Here is a 19,114-nt window from a genome sequence, read left to right on the forward strand (position 1 = left end):
GGTCTTCAACAATTAAACTTTATACTACCACGGTGTTATCTAAAAATGAGCTTTCAGTTTACACAACATTGTGCAATGCTGAGAGGAGCAATGCAAAACGCCCCCTTCTTCAATAAATCTACCTTATTTTCTCCTCTTATTTGTAGAAATATCCCATAAATGCTTCTATTGAGCACAACCGATCATTATATTTTTACTATGTGCAACTCTAAAACTCCCTATTTTGCTTAATTATTGAAAATCACTTGCATACAACATCAAATCTAAATTGAAGGCAGATAAAGCACTTTTTAAATGCTTTCCGAATTGTCATAACAACACACAATAAATGATGTCAAAAGACTGATGATAGATTACTATTCAAAAGTTATTTAGAAAATGTTAATCAATCATGTTTTTCAAGGAGGAACTCGTGATACAAAAATAAGTTATTATGCCATATAAATGTCACGTCCCGACTCAAAAGTTATTTTATGCAACCTAGTGGAGGTGTGTTGCCTAAATACTCAACAAGTATCTCCCTGCAAGATAGCACGTGGAACGCCTATTAAGCATAACAATTTAAAAGTTCAAATAAAAAAAAATTGACTTTGATAAGTACAATGCAATATAATAACTTAAACAACCAACTTAACTCACTTAACTTAGTTTTACTCAAGCTCTTTAACTACTAAGCAATAAGCACCAAACAATGTAGCGAACTAAACACAACTTTTTCTCTTTGTTAACTTAGCAATTTACACCAAATACAAAGAAAAACTCATGCTTTCTTTCTAGCAAGACTTAAATAAGAAATCATAAACACCTTCACAGTCTTCAGCCTTGAACAATCGTTTAGCTCTTCAGACCGATCACTTGCCTTTTAACCCAATCGCTTCGCTACCTACACGATCACTTAGCTCTGATTGCTTACCTTTCAACCCGATTGCTTAGCTCTCTAAATTAAATGATTGCTCTTTCAACTTGATCGCTTAACCTCCTTAAATGATCGCTTAGCTTCTTACAACCTGGAGAACGGAAACTTAAAATGTAAGTCAAAGACTTAGTGAGTGAGAGTTTAGAAATACCTTTTGGGGAATGCAATTCAATCAAATAAATCACTTTTCGTTTTCATAAACACAGGCTCACAACACCTTATTTTATAAAATCATAGAAATCACGCATTAGCTTCCTCTTATTCCTTTCCACCAAGAACATGAATAATGTCAAGACTTAGGATTGACTCTCATCAATATTTTGCGTTTAAACAACTGTGATGTTCACTCCATCCATAGCATCCGAGAATTTCCTTGATTCATTTATTGTTGCACAAGGTATCCACACGACACCTTTACACATTATGTGTACACCACATAGCAGTTGCTCACTTAATAGGAATTGGACTAATGGCTTATTCGTACACAAACGTCACAATCATCACATAGAAAGCAATCGTTTTCTCTATTCAAATAAAACAACAACAACATCATCAATAACAACAATGCATAGATATACAAAACGCATTATGCATAAGTACAAGACGCGTTATGCATAAGTACAAAACTCAGAAAGAATGCTAGCATTTCCTCAGCAAGCAAAAGTACAAAACTCAGAAAGAATGCTAGCATTTCCTCAGCAAGCAACTAAACTCTTAGTAAAAATTCTCAAAATAACACCTTCTTTAATCCTTCTCAATTTCATTTATACTAAAATTTTTAGTCTGCTTAGTCATCACTTAAAGTCTCTGTTAGCTTGTCATGTCCTACTTACACTTTACACATATTGGCTTACAACTTATCAGACCATGCAAATAACTTAAGCTCAACATGTAGCCAACTGTCAACTAAACATTTCTAAACATTTTCCTTGAAATGTTAAACTTTTCTTCTCAAAATGCTCAACTCTTTATCATCGGACTTTTCCCTAGCAAAACAACATCAAAACGTCTGCTTCCTCCTACACGATGATTCAGCCTCTTAAACGATCGTCTAACTTTTCACACAATTGTTTATCTTTCTTACGCGGTCATTTTAAAAAAATACATTTTCAAAACCTTCTATTCAAGCTTGGGTCTTACAATAAATTGAATTAAAGTGTGTAACTTGTGGTATAAGATTCCTTGATAGATTTTTTTATCTAAATTTTGTAAATGTTTTTTTTTCATTTGTATTCATTTTCTTGCTTTAAACTTTGGCATGTTCATGTAACAAGTTAAATTTTAAAGCAAATATTTGGATTAACTAGAAAAATAAAACTTTTCATAAGAATATAATCTCTTTTAAAAACCCCCTCTACATGCTTTTTATTACAAGGTTTTTTGATACACAAATTTGTATAGTTTTCTTCGTCATATTAAAAGTATTTATAGTAATTAACGGACATTTTTAAATATAGCCAAAAGAACCAAAATATTTATAAAATATAAAAAACTTCAAATTCTATCGACGATAAACAATGATTATTGAAAATAATAGATTTCAATCAATGTCTATCAATTACATTGATAGAAACTTATCGAAGTCTAATATTAGAGACTATCTGTGTTTATCATGGATAAAATATAAAATTTTACTATATTTTGTAAATATTTTCAACAAAATTTTGTACAATAGGACAATTATAGAAAATAGCACAATTTAAGAAATAAACTAAAAATATAACACAATATTTGCAAAAATAGCAAATGTTGACCAATTATCTGGTAATTTTTTTTAAAACGTTAAATATGCCTTCAGTGTGTCTATCATTGGTAGTCGAAATCAATGATAGCAACTAGTAGCACATTTTTCATATTGAAATATTTTTCAGTGATAGCAACCTATGAAACCTATTAATTGCTATCACCGATATAATAGCTTTCAATTTGAGAAACTCAAGAAGAAGCACTCATAATAGTAGAAAATAAAATGTTATCTTGATAATAGGCTACCGATCTATATTTAATGGTAGCTTTCAATTCGAGTAAATCATAAATAAACACTTGTAATTACGTAAAAAGCACTAGTAATGGTAAAAAAAACTAGAAAGTCTTCCAACTTATCGATTCTTTAAGCCCCGGTGCATCTTGGTATTTTTTTCAAATCTTCGCAAATCTTATATATTTTTTATTTTTTTAAAAAAAATTGACAAATATTATATCCAATTCTTACATTTCATCCAAAGTCATTTCATGATTAAAAAATTTTAAAATTCATCTAATGATTTTGCTTAAAAAGTATAAATATTTTGATATAATATTTGGTAAAGATGACCGACTTTGAAAAGAAAATTGAAAATATATTAGATTTGTGAACATTTGAAAAAAAAATACTAAAATCTCACTGCAATCTCTATTGAAAAAATTACATGAATGACAATCAAAGTGACTTGTTGCACTGTGACGAATCGTGGTGCTAATCGTAATATCGGTTGCTCCCCAAGGTTAACACAACACCCTACTTCTGACGGTCCCTACTTCAAATGGACACTCGTCAGAAATAAGAATATAAACAATAACAGAACTTTAGTGGAGATGGAGAGGTTTTTAGTGAAGTGAATAAAGAATGGAATGAGTGAATAATTCGGTTAAAGGGATGTATTTATAGAAGAGTCCCACCAACTGCCATCTGAAAATGCGAGTGAAGGTAAGGTGCAGAGGAAAAGTCGACTTACATCCTTAGTCACACAAGCGTGATTATCCAAGCTCACTCGCCTGTTCGTCCAATCGGCGTGTGTGGTGACAAGGTCATACTATCACCACCAACACAGTTTATAATTCCTTATAGTACTTAGTTGTCTATGTCCACTTACTTATTCCAATTTTATCAATGTGGAACAAGGAAGCTAACTTTGCATTAGGCCAAAGGCCCACAGTCAATTTTCAACTATCCCCTACAAATTACTGTAGCAGCAAAGTTATAAGGTAGACAAGAGAAAATTTGTTTTGAGAAAGGATGAGACATTAAGCTTAGACATCAATATCCAAATATTTGAATTGATGTGTAGTGAAGTAAGGCAACAACCTTGCTAAGGAGAGTGAATTAGATCTTGAACTTTCTATAACACTAGTTGAGACCCTTACGACACGCTCTATGCTTAGTTTTTGCCATTGTGTTTATGCAATGTGGGTTTATGCCTTTATGGACATGCAAATAGAATGAACCTCGAGTCATCGTAAAAGCTATAAAAAGAGATCCTTTTAACTCTTTCAAAGAAGGCAGTCTCACCTTCACAATCACGTTACATGCTCCATCAAGTTTGTCAAAACAAACCACTCAAAAAGAGCTATGAAGACTTCATCATTATCAACAGAATTATGGATCACTCAAAGGTTTTAGTAACATCCATCTAGTCCATTAAATATTGTTTGCACAATGGGCTATGGACCATGAAGTCTATATATCGCAACATACCACCCAATAAGAGGTTATGGACCATCAAGTCTATTGCAATAGACCATCCAAAATCAAGTGTTATGGATCTTCGAAGGGCTTTAGGCCTATGTTCACTGAGGAATCTAGAACCACTTTCCATGCTAGTCCTTTGGTTAAAGGGTCATCCAAGTTCATCTCAAATCAAACGAACTCTAAGAAAATGGTTCATTCCTTTAGCAAATGTTTCACAACTCCATGTCTAAGACGTATATGTCTTCTTTTGCCATTATAAACATTGTTCTAGGAAATATTTATGGCAACATGTGAATCACAGTGTTTGGACACAGGTACAGATGCCCCCCACAATGGTACATCTCCTAGTAGACATTTTAATCCACTTAGCCTCTTGTCCTGCCAGCTCTAATGCTATAAACTCATATTCCATAGTGAATCTGGCTATGCAAATCTGTTTTGCAAACTTTCAAGATATTAGATCCTCCCCCGAGTAGAAATACATACCCACTAGTAGAGTTTACTTCATTTTTATCTATAACACACAATCTGCATCACAGTATCCTTCCAAGAATAATTTTTTGTTCCTTTAAGATATTTCAACATATGACATAAAGCATCCCAGTGGTATTTGTTAGGATTATGTGTGTATCTACTTAATCTACTGACACCGTTAGCAATGTCGAGTCTAGTGAAGTTCATTAAATACATAACACTACCTATGATCTTTGTATATTCAGATTGAGACACACTCCCTCTTTTATTTTTCTTAAGATGTTTACGAGTTTTTACTTAATAGACATCGAAGGAATCAAGTTTCTTTAGTATTTTCTCAATGTAGTATGATTGAGACAAGGACAAACCGTTTTCATTTTTTATAATTTTAACACCAAGAATTATGTGTGCTTCTCCTAAGTCTTTCATTTCAAAGTGTGACGACAGGAACAACTTGGTATCTTTTACTAACTCCATGTTCGTCCCAAAGATGTCATCAACATATAAACATGTTAATATGCACTCAGCTCCAGGCATCTTTGAATAAACACATGTATTTGAGGAATTTACCTTAAATTCATTATTTATCAAAGTATCATTAAATTTTTTATATCATTGTTTAGCAGCATGCCAAAGACCCTAGAGAGATTTTTTAAGTTTTCATACTATGTTTTCTTGGCCAGAAAATTTGAATCCTTCTGGTTGAGTCATATAAATTTCTTCTCCTAAATCACCATCTAATAGTGGTTATCTTAGTTATAGGGAAATATGTGTCAAAGTAATCAATACCTTGCTTTTGAGTATATCCTACCACCACTAATCTTGCCTTGTATCTTTCTACTGACCCATCTAGTCTTGTTTTCCTTTTGAAGATCCATTTACACTTACTTGGTTTACTTCCTTTGGGAAGATCTACTAATTCTCATGTTTGATTCATGGTTAGTGAATCCAATTCGCTCTTAATAGTCTTCTTCCACATATTGGACTCTACAGAGCTTAAGGCCTCTTAGTAAGTTTTAGGATCTTCATTTATTAAAAACAAGCTATTGAAATTCTAGTCAATTTCATCGCGCCTTTCTACTATAAAGGTGCTTGGGAAATCTAGTCTAAAACTTTTCTTACTTCTTTGTCTTTTAGTTCTTCTAGGTTTTAATTCATACCTTACATTAGAAGCATCAAACTCAGGTGTTTCAATAACAACTGTGGAGTTTTCTAGATCATGCATATTTCTAAAAGGCAGGGAACAGAGAGATCTCTTTAATGGAAATTAATGCTCAACGAATTCTGCATCCCTAGATTCATTTATGCTCTTATCATTTAAACATATAAACCTATGTGCAGCACTATTTGGAGCATAACGGATAAATATACAGTCAAAGATTTAAGACCCTATCGTGGATTTCTTCAGTACAGGAAATGGTACCTTAGCCAAGCATCCTCACATCGTCAAGTAGTTGAGATTTGGTGCGTATCTCTACCAAAGTTCGTAGGGAGTTTTGTCTAGTTTTTTGTAGGATACACAGTTAAGAACAAAACATGCAGACAACACGACTTCTCTCCACATTCCTTTCTCCCAACGTTCATTCGGCCAACGTCGTTAATGCGTCGAGTAACTTATAGGACTCTATCGATGTTCTCGCCACGTCGGGAGAAGGTGTTTCCCGACGATGCTTCGTGGAACTTGTCCCCGATGCCATCTTATATGCGTAGGGATAAGACCTTTTTTCCGACGCATTGAATATGTTGGGAATAGTATATAAGATTTTTAATATGTTTTTTACATTATTATTTATTTTGTTTAATTTTTAATTTTTAATTTTTTTGTTTCGATTGTAGTTTATATTTGATTCCATTTCGATTTTGATTTAGTTTAAATGCAACTGACCAACCAAAATAATTTTTATTTTTAACTTGAATTCAATTTTTTACACCTCACATGCTGATTTTAACCCAAAAATAATATAAAATCTTCATTTATAGTTAAACTCATTAATTTTGTAAAAGTAAAGTTTTACAATAAATAAATAAAATATATATATATATATATATATATATATATATATATATATATATATATATATATATATATATATATATATATATAAACTAATTCATATATTTAACACTGAAATAACTTGGTCAAAAATTCATAAATTTCCAAAAGGAAAAAAAAGGTTTATGATATTATTTTCTTTAAAATATTATCAATTTCATATCATGGGTAGGTATTATTGATGTCAAATTTTGGCCAAGGATATTATTGATGTCAAATTTTGGCCAAGGATTAAGAATGCACTTGACCTTCACGAAATGTCATGGGTAAATTTGTAATTCAGAAAAGAAATGACTTGCAAATCAAAGAAAAATGATTTCGATGTAGCGGGGGATCCATAAATTTTGTTGATATTTATAATTCAACAAAAATAATCTAAAACAAAAAGGTAAACAATAAGGCTTGAACTTAGGTCTAGAAAGACTAGAAGGCTAATTTACCATTGAAATACAACTTGAGGGTGGGAGAATATGAACCCTGTTTTTGTTATGTCTTTTTACCTTGATTCTAGAATCCACCCGTAAGAAGTATGTTTTATAATTCAATTAACATATAAGTAAAAAAAATAATAATTTAACAATCTTTAGAATGTGAACTTGTTGAAAGACTAAAATTACACCACTCTTTCAACTAAAAATTAAGAGCGAAAATTGATTTCAGCTTTTGACTTTGGTAAATAGGTGATTAGATGAATGAAAATTGAATTGTATATATAAAAACCAATCAAAGACCCTTGGTCATAATAAATTAGATGGGAAAGAATAAATAATTTTGGTCCCATATTTACAGTGGGAATAAATGTTTTTGGCATAAGATTTTATACAAGATTTTGTGGTCCTTTTTTATTTAAAGAGAAAAGAAAAATGAATTCTACCTTTACAGCACACACTACAAAAACTCAATTCATTTCTCTCCATTTTCCCATAACTGATCAATTTAATAAATGATCAATTTAAGAACAAGAAAAAAAGTCAAATTAATCTTCTCCACACAAACCTCATCCCATTATTTTTTAAGAAAAAAAAAACCGAAGTAAATTGTCCTCAATTCTATAATTTTTCATTTAAATGTCTTTTTCTTTTTTTTTTGATCAATTGAATTCTTGAATGCTAAATTTCATTATTGGTTAAACTATTGTTAGGTCGTTCTACACTACGAAGTTGGTTTAATTAATTTTAAGGAAAATTTTAAAAAATATAACAAATCGACAAAATATTTACACTGTATGAAACAATTTTAAAAACGAAAAAAAGATCATACTCACACAATAAAAAATACCAAGAATGGTCCAATCAACACTCGATTAATCGACCACACGCGCATGTGTAATTCTTTTTCTAAACTATAATGATACGCAATCGTGTATAAAATGATATACAATCGTGTAGTTCATAATAAACAATTGTTAGTTCATGATAAACAATGATTTTGAAATAATCCTAGTAAACAATCATGTAGATGATAATACACAATCATGTTTAGTTAATGATACACAATAGTATAGTTATTCATGATACACGATCAAGTATAGCTCATGATAAACGATGGTTTTGCGTCCTAGTAAATGATCGTGTAGATCATGATACACGATTGTGTAGTTCATAATAAACGACGGTTTTGAAAAGCCCTATGATAAACGATCATGTAGTTCATCTCTGCTCACGGTACATTGAAATAAAATAATACAAGATTAATGATTGATTAATAACAAAAATAATAATAACACAAGTATAATGAAAAAGAATTGTAGCCACCTTCTTTATCCTACATATATATCTTTTTTAAAATAATAATATTAGTAATATTTATTTATTTACTTTTAAAGTAAAAAATTAGTAATAACATGATATCTCGTAATATCTCATTTTTTATCCTTTTAGGAAAGGAAAACAAATCCATTTATTTTAATTAAAATCTTTTAACATCAAATAAATTATGTAGTTTTAAATAAAATATTTTTTAAAAACTTATTTCTACTCATTTTAGGAAAAAATTAAATAAATAAAATCTTTGACTTATTTATATCATTTTAGGAAAAAAAAAGAAAATCAATTTTAAACAAAAATATTTTAATATCTATTTAATTTATTAATTTATTTTTCACAAAATCTCAAAATATCTCATTTAATTTATTTTAGAAAAAATGAAATTTTGTTTCAGTAACATAATATCAAATTTTGATTTTTTTTTTTAAGTTGTGGTACAGCCCGGACTATAAATATGGACCTTTGTCATTTGAAAATAAGGGAGAGTTTCTTTTTTTAAAAAAAAAATGAATTCTTTGGGGAAAAAAGTTTCTTAGAAAAATTTTTTTGTTTAGAGTGAGTGCTTGGACTTTTTTTTTATTATTTAGAACGAATTTCTGTGAAAAAAATTCAGCAAAAAGTGAGTTTTTCTTATTTTTTTCATTACCTTATTGTCCCTACTCCTTTTCTAAATTTATCTTAAGAAAATCAAAATCCCATTTGAAATAAAATTAGTTGGAGGTTGCATTTGGTAGGGATTTAATTCCAAAGATTCAAGATTTAAAATTTGGCCACCGTTTTCCTAAATGGATGTTGTGGGGTGCTAATACCCTTCTTACACCCAAATGACTACCAAATTCAACTCTATTTTTTCGTAGATAATTTTTTTAAATTGTTTACTTTATTTCGGTGTCCAATCACACCGTACAAAAGATTGATGGCGACTCCTATTTTCTTTTTAAACTAACTCTTTCTAGGACATCAGCCACTCTGCGTCGTCTCAAGCACGTGGCGACAAGAATAACAATAATTGTAGGACAATGATCATGATTTCAAAAAAATACAAAATAAAAATTGTAGAAGAAGAAGAGAATGAAGAAATCAGAATTGCGTGAAATGCAAAAGCGTTAGAGGCAAACCTATAATATTTAAAAAATGGTCGGTTTTATGAACTTTTTATTTTGTTATGAGTCGTAAATATTTTTGTTTTTGTTATATTTATAAAAATTAACAAATTTTACGGTATATGTAACAAAATCAAAAAACCCATAAAGTAGGTCATTTTTTAAAATATTCCAAGTTTGCCTTTCATTTCCATATTCTTTACTCTATTTCTTCTACAATTTTCCTTTTACTTTCCATCGTCTTTCTTCTGCAATTTTTCTTTTATATTTTTTGAAATCACGATCTTTGTTTTCAATCAATCATAAATTTTGTATTATTTTTTTTTTTCAAAATGTTATTTGGTTGAAGATCGTATACCAATATTATTGTTACATGATCGTTTAGATTTATCTAATCGATCATGTATAAACATAAATTTAAACAATCGTATTCCAAATAATCTTGAAAAGAAAATCGTTGGAATATTGGTACACTCAGTGAATGGATCCATAAATTTTATTACCAGAGGACTTTATAGTTCAATCAAGAATTCTAATTTTTAGACCAAGATCTGCTGGTAAATCTTATAATTTTACTTTAGTGCGTCTTATAACTATTATTACTTTTCTTCAAATGAGAAGATGGTCCCGTCGATTTTCTTTTAAAATATTTCTCAATTTAGATTTCAAATTAAATCTAGCTACAATAACGTATCGTTGTAATGAGAATAAATAAATTAAAAAAGATATTGACATATAACAACAATATCATAACATAAAAAACCCTACAAGTTTACTTAAGATCCATAAATTATTTCGAGAATGATTAAAATAGGATAACATTTTGAGAATATGATATAACAAATATAACACATTGTTTTAGAATTTTGCAAATATGGCAAAAAATTTACTTATAAAAAACTTTTCATCTTAAATTTGTTATTATTCCTAAACTACCATTCGAAAACTTATTTCTCTTCCTCTTTTTAATGTCCTATTCATTATTTATTTATTCTTTCACTTTTTAACATCCTAATTATTTATTTATTCTCATACGAGAAAAATTATTTGTTATTTCTCTCTTAATCTTGATTTTAGAATATCAATAGTACAATAATTGTAATATAAAATATATCCCCTGATTATAATACAACGATTAATTTTAAAGCTAATCCATAAACCTTTTCAAGTGTAGGATACTATAATTAAAAGAAAAACCCACGAAAAAGGACATAGTAACCTACCCTACTTGATCTTTTTAATACATCTTTTTAAGTTCAACTATGGCAAAACTAGGGATCCAACATCTAACCTCAAAAACTCTTGTCAATTAATGTTAAGTTAAATCGATCTCTATTGATTGTTTTTTATAGGATACAGCATAATGTGTCATGAATTATTGCTAAATATAAGCATAGGAAATATTTTATTCTAACAATGAACTAGAAAACAATATTTTCTATATAATTATTGCCCTTATTATCAACAATAAATAATAAAAGCTTAAGGAAAAGAAATAGATGACACATAAAAAATAAAATTGAGACTCCAAGTATGGATTGAACTATAAATTGAATTAGCTTATAAAATGAAGAAAAAAGAAGAATGAAATTGCAATAATTATTACATGTATAGAAAAAGAGGACATTTTGTGTCGGCAAGATGAAACATATATATGAATGTGACAATTAATTATCAATGACCCACATTAGCTATAGGAAAGAACGTCTAGAGCTACCTATCTAACTGCCCTACCTTATAATATAAATTAATATCATTAACAAATTTCAATACAAGGAATATAATTTCAAATCCTTTGCCTTTAATTTTTTTTTATTGGATTGACCATGACCTTAGTTTATTATTTCTATAATAACAATACAAACAAGGGGGAAATTTTTGGCTTTCTAGTCTCTTTTGTATTCTTACACAAAATTTTGAAATTTTCATCAACTTTTTTAGAAAATTTAGACTGTTTATGGAGAGTGATATAATCTTGGGTGAACTATTTATTTCCAAAATGATTAATTGTATTGCAAAAAATTGACAATATATCGTTATTCTCAACCACCTAAGCTAATGTTTATTGGAGATTGACCCTACATCATTATTGTTGCATTTCTTTTTCTTTTAATTGGAAGGATTTGAATGGTGAATGTCTAGGAATATGCAAAATTTTGAAAGAGAGAAAATCCTATAATTTTGGTACTAGTTATGAACAAACCCTTCTAAATTAGGACATGTGAGTTTTGGACTATATTTTATACCATTTTATTTGGTGTAGTTAATATTCTTGTCATCATCACATAATAAACGTAACTCAGTGGTTATTGACATACTCCTTTGTTAGAACTTTAAATATTTATATCCCCACCAATAAGAAAAGATTTTAACATGCATTCATTCTCCTCACTGAATCTTCAAGGATATATGGAAAAGTTCATCTCAAAATAATCATAAAAGGAAAAGGTAAACTACACGTGACTCTCTTTATAAATAAATCATTACCGTTTGTGTGTAAAAAGTAATTAATTTAAAGCTTACTCACAAACTTCATTGCTTCAACATTCTATCACTATTTAACTTATGCATTTGAATGTATAAGACAAACGCCACACCAATGCCGTACATGTTTTCTCTTTTGTAAATTATGTTATTTTCCAATTTCAAACAAATTAACCCTTAAAATGTGATAAACTTTGGAGTCGTCTATGAGGAAGAAATTGTATTTCAATTGTAAATTGCATACTTTACCAAATATAAGTATAAGGAGAGACAAGAACATAAATAAAGATGGAGATTACTCCAACCAAGTCTGTCAGCCCCAAAGAACACAAAACCATACAACACCTCAGTCTCACATCCATAAGAGGGGCGACCCAAGGAAAATTGGAAACATTAGAAAAGAAAGTGAAGTGAATGGGTTAAAATTAGAAAAGTAAGTGGAATGAATGGGTCAATATCGAACTTGTTTATAACTAAAGTTTTTTTCTTACAACCAGAATCTTCTTCTAAGGGTTCAACAAAACTTTTGTTATACAATTTTACTAAAGGAAAAGTCCCTTAGTTAAGGATGCAAAAGAAATTGGACCTCATGTCCAAAGACCAAACAAACTTTAGGGGGAACAAGCATAGAAGGAAATTTGAGACTATCAAATACCAATAACAACACGAAGCAAAACACAACAAACCTAGCAGGAACATTGGACTACAGTAGGTAGTGCAAATGTGCCATTTAATACGACTAGAGATCAAGGATCGCCAAGAACCTTAAAGAATGAAGACAATTGCGATAGACAGTTGCATAAGATACCCTCACTTGCATGTCACCTACACTAATATTGAGATTTATGTCAAAAAACTCGTAGATTGTAAATATAATTCATTCATTGTTATTAATAAAGTGTTATTTTTATAATTTCAATAAATTTTATTGATTACATTATTAGTTTTGTCTTAATAACCCAAATCCAATAAACTAACATCCTAAGTTGTTTGATGAGTCTTGAACAGTATGTAGAGACATACATGGATCAATGTTCGAGACCAGCTTAAAAGGTCTATACTATAGAGATAAGACTGGATACCTTATCCTGGTAACACTATGAATATGGGTTACTTTGTATTTGATACAAACGCAATTATCCAACGTGTTCGTGTAGTTGACATGCAAGTGAGGGTATCGTATGCAATGAGTTTGCATAAGACCAGACCACAAAATAGTAACCACTAGATGTAACTTCGTTAAATAAGATCTATTTCATTAGGATGACCTAGGTAACTTAGTCTTAATCCTAAGTGTATTATGAACTCCTATTCGGGAGGGATTGTCCTTTGATTTGTACGGGTGAGAGTGACAAAATCGCCAACTCAATAAGCTTATCATTTTGGGTACAAGACCGAGTGGAGTGCTGGAACATAATTACACAAGATGAAATTCACTCATTCCCTACTTTAGGGTAAGTAGATGAACGTTTCCTTAAATGGTGTCTTCAGGACTTGAACAAAGAGTTCTACCCTCTCTATGGTACAAGAAGGGTTTTTGTTTATTGGTTGGACCATAACAGGTTGTCATTATAGCAGCACTAGTATTTAAGGACTAAGTAACACATGGGTAAATCGATAATTTGACCTAGTTGGTGTTGCGAACACTTGTGAAGGAATAACCTCTGTTATTGGTCTATATCCGTGGACACATAAATGTATCTACAGTGAGAAGAGTTCAACTGCTTTAGTGAAATGTACACATAGTTAACGAATATTGATTAATGTTGTTAATAAGTTTAGCCAATTAATCTCAAATCGTTGTAGCTTCTGATCAATAGGTCCATTAGGTCCCCCTCCTAGCTCGTAAAGAGTAATGAGATTTATTTATATTGGTTGTAATTTGAAATGTTCAAACTTACTTTGGGAATTAGTATAATGTATAGTGATATATTATAATATAAAATTTATCAAACTTTATTATATAAATTTAATTTTGGATATTATTAAAAATTAATTTATGAGAGGTAAAATATTTGAATGAGATCAAATATTAAATTAATGTGAATTTGATTCATATTAAAACGATTGGTTATGAGAGAAATGTATATTCTAATATGATTCAAATTTAACTTAAGTTATACATAAAATATTTAATTTAGTTATTAACTAATTGGAGAATTAATTAGTAGTTTAGTTTAATATTATTTAATTAAGTTAATATAAAATTATAAGATATTTAAGAGATATTAATTAAATAAGATTTAAATGAAATATTAAATAAATATTATTTAATTAATTATTAACTAACTGGTTAATAGTTAATTAATTAGTTGATTTGAAATTTTTATTAATTTAATCTTTTTAAAATTAGTAGAATCTCATGATTATCTCCTACTCCCTTTCTTACTCCAAGAAGGAAAGAGGGTTATAAATATCTAGAAGAAAACGGTTTTCTTTAACCATTCAATCAATCAAAATAAAACTAATAATTTTGTTTTTCTGCAAATAAAACTAATAATTTTGTTTTTCTGCAGAAGAGATCCTCTACAAAATCTCTAAACTTATTTCTATCTTAGTTGGTATCCACAAACCAATCTTATCTGATAGGATAGAAAGGTCTCCGACAGGTGGTGTCCCAATTTGGAGATTTATTTAGTAGATTCAAAGACTTCAAACAAGTAAATTTTTCTTTCTCTAATCTATAATTAGAAAGCATGCTAAGCCTTTAAGTCTTAATAAGAAAAGTAGTTTTTTAAAATTATTTTTGTCAATTTAGTGGTATTTTGAGATTCACAAAATAAATTGAGGAATGGTTCTGTAAAATCTTCCACTGTCATATACTTTTATCCCTTCAATGTTGGATTATTGTGTTTGTATCAAATACAAAGTGAGTCGTATCCATAGTGTTACCAGGATAAGGTACTCAGCCTTATCTCTATACTATAGACCCTTTAAACTAATCTCAAACATAGATCCTTGTATGTCTCTACATATTATTCAAGACTCATCAAACAGCTTAGGGTGTTAGTTTATTGAATTTGGGTTATTAAGACAAAACTAATAATATAATCAATAACATTTATTAAAATTACAATAATAACATTTTATTAACAACGGTCAATGAATTATATTTACAATCTACGAGTTTTAGGACACAAATTCCAACACCTTTGTTATATCGAGCAAGTTCCAAACCCAAGAAGTACTTGAGAGGACCAAGATCTTTGAGTTTAAACTTTTCATGTAATAATGATTTGACTTGACTAATCTGTCTTTCATTTTCTTCTGTAATGACTGTATCAGCAACATAGATTAATAGAGCAATGAAGTATTCTCTTTTTCCACGAACAAGCAAGGAGTAATCAGGTTTTGATTGAGTAAAGCCAAGCTAAGGGCTATGAGGGTGTCAGAAAATTTTGCATACCATTATCAAGATGCTTGTTTTAGGGCATAGATTGATTTTTTCAATCTACAAACAATTTTCTGGTTATGAATATGAGTTGTTTGTAGCTTGTAATCGAGTGGTAGTTCTATGAAAACTTCTTCAAATAAGTCATTGTGTAGAAATGCATTGTTCACATCAAGTTGAAGAAGAGTCCAATTGTAGGTTACTTCATTGTGAGAAGAACTCAAACAGTAACTAGTTTGGCTACCGATGAGAAGGTTTCTATGAAGTCTATTCCTTCTTGTTGGATATATCCCTTTACAACAAGTTTGGCTTTGTATCATTCAATGGAGCCATCAGCCCTATGTTTGATCTTGTACACACATTTACACCTAATGGTATGTTTTGAAGGAGGAAGAGGACCAATGTTCAAAATGTGATTGTTTTCCATGGCTTGTATCTCATGTTCCATAGCTTCTTTCCAATGATCATAGAAAATGACTAGGTGATAGTATTGGGGTTCATAATGGGAAGATGTGGCTATTGATAAAGATTTGAAGCTAGAAGAAAGGTGGTTGTATGATATAGAAGAGGTGGGGGGATAACGTGTGTTGAGGGAAGGGAGGTTTGAGAGGTTGGTAAGGTTACAATGGTAGTCTTGTAGATATGAGGGAGGTTTTGATGTTTGTTGGAATTTTCTAGGGATTGAAGCGGGTGGTTGGGAAGTACAAGATTCATTGGATGATTCTAAGAGATTGGGTTGGTTTGTGGTGGAAGAAATGTCATTGGTGGATTGGTTAGGTTGAGAAGATATGTCACTTGTGGGATTATATGTAAAGGGATCTAAATTAAATATGTCACTTGTGGGATTATATGTAAAGGGATCTAAATTAACAGTGATATTATTGTGATGGCTAGATGGTTGGCTACTTGGTTGGTGGCTGGAGGAGAGGTCATTTGGTTTTCGGTATTGACCGTTGGAGGGGATTGGGTTTAGACGTCAATATCAAAGGATTTGGGGAGGACAGGATTTTGTAGGAAGGGTTGTTGTTCATTATGATCATTTTCTATGTGAAAAGGAAAATTGTTTCATGGAATATCACATCTCTCGATGTAAACATCTTATTGTTGTCAATGTCAAATAATTTGTATGCTTTCATACCATTTGGGTAGACCATAAAGATGTCTGGTGTGGCTCTTGGATCAAATTTTGATCTACCATTCTGCAGTGTGTGGATGCAAAGCATAAGCATCCAAAGATCTTTATCATTGAGTAATTTGCCATTTGTCCATGTAGGAGTTCATAAGAAGTATTCTAGTTCAACACAGGAGATGAAGTTCAATTGATGAGGAAGACAGAGGTTAGGATGCATTTATGCTCCAGAATTGTAGTGAGACTTGTGATTGAAAGAACAAAGCTCTTACATTCAGGATGTGTTGGTGCTTTTTTTCTACAACTGAAGTTCTGCTTCGGTCTTCCAATGCATGAGAATTGATGAATAACTCCCTTTTAGAGGACGAATTTCGTAAAGGACAGCTCCAGTGCATTATCAGATCTGAACACATTGATTGTTTTGTTATACTGAGTTTCTACATAGGCAAAAAATTGAGGAACTATTTTTAGTATACCAGACTTGTTTTTCATGAGAAAAACTCAAGTATATCTACTATGCTTTTTTATCGATAACCTCAAACCAATCAATCGAATAGTGAGAAAATATTTGTAACCAACAAGTGAATGAGTTGAGAAAGGACCTCAAACATCAGCATGTATCATATCAAAATTTATGGTTCTATTATTATGTGATTCAAAAGATAACCTCTTTTGTTTTGCTAAAGGACATATTTCACAAAGGTGATTTTTATTTAACATAGAAGAATCAAAAGACAACACATCTTTTAAACCAGATAACTGAGAGATAGATGAATGTCCAAGTCTTGTATGTCATATATCAGGAGTTGCATAGACTACTCCATTAATAAAGAGTTGGATTTGTGAAGAATCAACAGCTTTATATAGATTTTCAATGATATAAAGTCCTTCATGTAGTTTACCCATGTCAATCTTCTTCAAAGTGGACTTTGCCTGAATATCACAAACATCATAAAAAAAATCTCATAATGAGCGTGTTATCTTTCATTAAAGTATTGACATATAGTAAGTTGTATTGAAATTCTGGTACATAAAGGACATGTTGGAGAGCTATGGAGTCAAAGAGTCTAATTGAGCCAATATAGTGTACTGGAATTTGGGAGTTGTTGGGGAGAACAACTGAGCTTGCAATGGGCTTCAAATCATAGAAGATATGTTTTTAAAAACATATGTGTGTTGAAGCTTCCAAGCTAATAATCCATTCGTCTTTAGTTTTGTAAGGAAAGCAAGTACCTACTATATGAGTGGTGGTTTCATGATCAGTTCTAACAACAACAAGTTTTGACTGTAGCATGGAGAGTATGTTGTGGCATTGAGCAAGTGTCTCACTGTCTAGTGTGAGATTTGATGCAGAGGATGTTTGATTGATTTTTGTAGTGTTATTTGCAGCAAGTGGATTGTTTGATGGAGCTTTATGTATTTGATTGTTTGTTCTGCTCTTTGGTTTACAGCATAGAGGATAGCCAATAAGTTTGTAGCATTTATCTATGGTATGCCCGAATAAATGTCAGTATGTGCAAACGAGTCTATTCTTGTTTGAGCTATTGAGATTATAGGAAGAGTTTTGGTTGGGGTTTAATTGAAATTGTGTGTGGTATGGGGATGGATTAGATTTTTGGGCGGCTAAAGTGAGGGATGGAGTAGGTTTTGAAGTAGACTGAAGTTGTTTTTGTTGCACTATTAATAATAATAAAAAAAACTTTATTTATTGCAGTGGAAGGATCCACAAGCAGAACTTGTGAGCGGGCATGGTTGAAATCATCACTCAATCCCATTAGAAAGTACATAAGATATTCAAATTCCACTAATTTTTCAATGGATTTTAGCACCACCGCAGGTACATTTGCCACAAGTACAACTTGGACAATATAAACCATATTCATCCCATAATTAAGCTTTTGATCTTGAAAAAATACACTGTGACATATTATTGTTCTTGTTTGAGTGTGGATAGGTCAAGTTTCAACTAGATTATCCTTGGACTATTTCTCTTTTGGAAACGATCTTGAAGATCAATCCATATTGCTCGAGCGAATTCAGTAAATAAGATGCTTGATGAAATGCCCTTAGAAACAGAGTTCAGAATCCAAGCGATAACTACATTATTGTTTCTAATCCATAAAGGAAGTAACTCACTAGCAGGTTTGGTAATTGATCCATCAATGAATCCGAGCTTGTTCTAAATTGATAAAGCAAGAATCATCGAGCGGCTTCATGTGACATAATTGTCATCTGTCAGATGTTTGATAACAAGAACAAGATTGAATGTATCACTGTGATGAAGAGTATATGGACTGTTATAGAGGTTTATTGTTCCTGTTGGGTATTACATGAGGTATTTGGTGGATAA

The 19,114-nt window shown here is 30.7% G+C and overlaps 1 long non-coding RNA gene across 2 annotated transcripts; it reads right to left on the reverse strand.

The window, feature by feature from the left end:
* Window positions 1–400: 400 nt before the first annotated feature.
* LOC116403805 lies at window positions 401–6,531 on the reverse strand. 2 transcript variants are annotated; one of them, XR_004216639.1, is made up of 3 exons: window positions 6,262–6,531; window positions 806–1,007; window positions 401–521 (listed from the first exon to the last, which is right to left on the reverse strand). It is a non-coding gene; the product is annotated as an uncharacterized LOC116403805 (long non-coding RNA). The 2 variants fall into 2 exon arrangements; XR_004216638.1 differs by lacking the exon at window positions 401–521 and having other exon boundaries at window positions 548–1,007.
* Between the last annotated feature and the right edge of the window lie 12,583 nt (window positions 6,532–19,114).

Source organism: Cucumis sativus, chromosome 5 (assembly GCF_000004075.3).
Source record: "Cucumis sativus cultivar 9930 chromosome 5, Cucumber_9930_V3, whole genome shotgun sequence".
Lineage (NCBI taxonomy): Eukaryota > Viridiplantae > Streptophyta > Magnoliopsida > Cucurbitales > Cucurbitaceae > Cucumis > Cucumis sativus.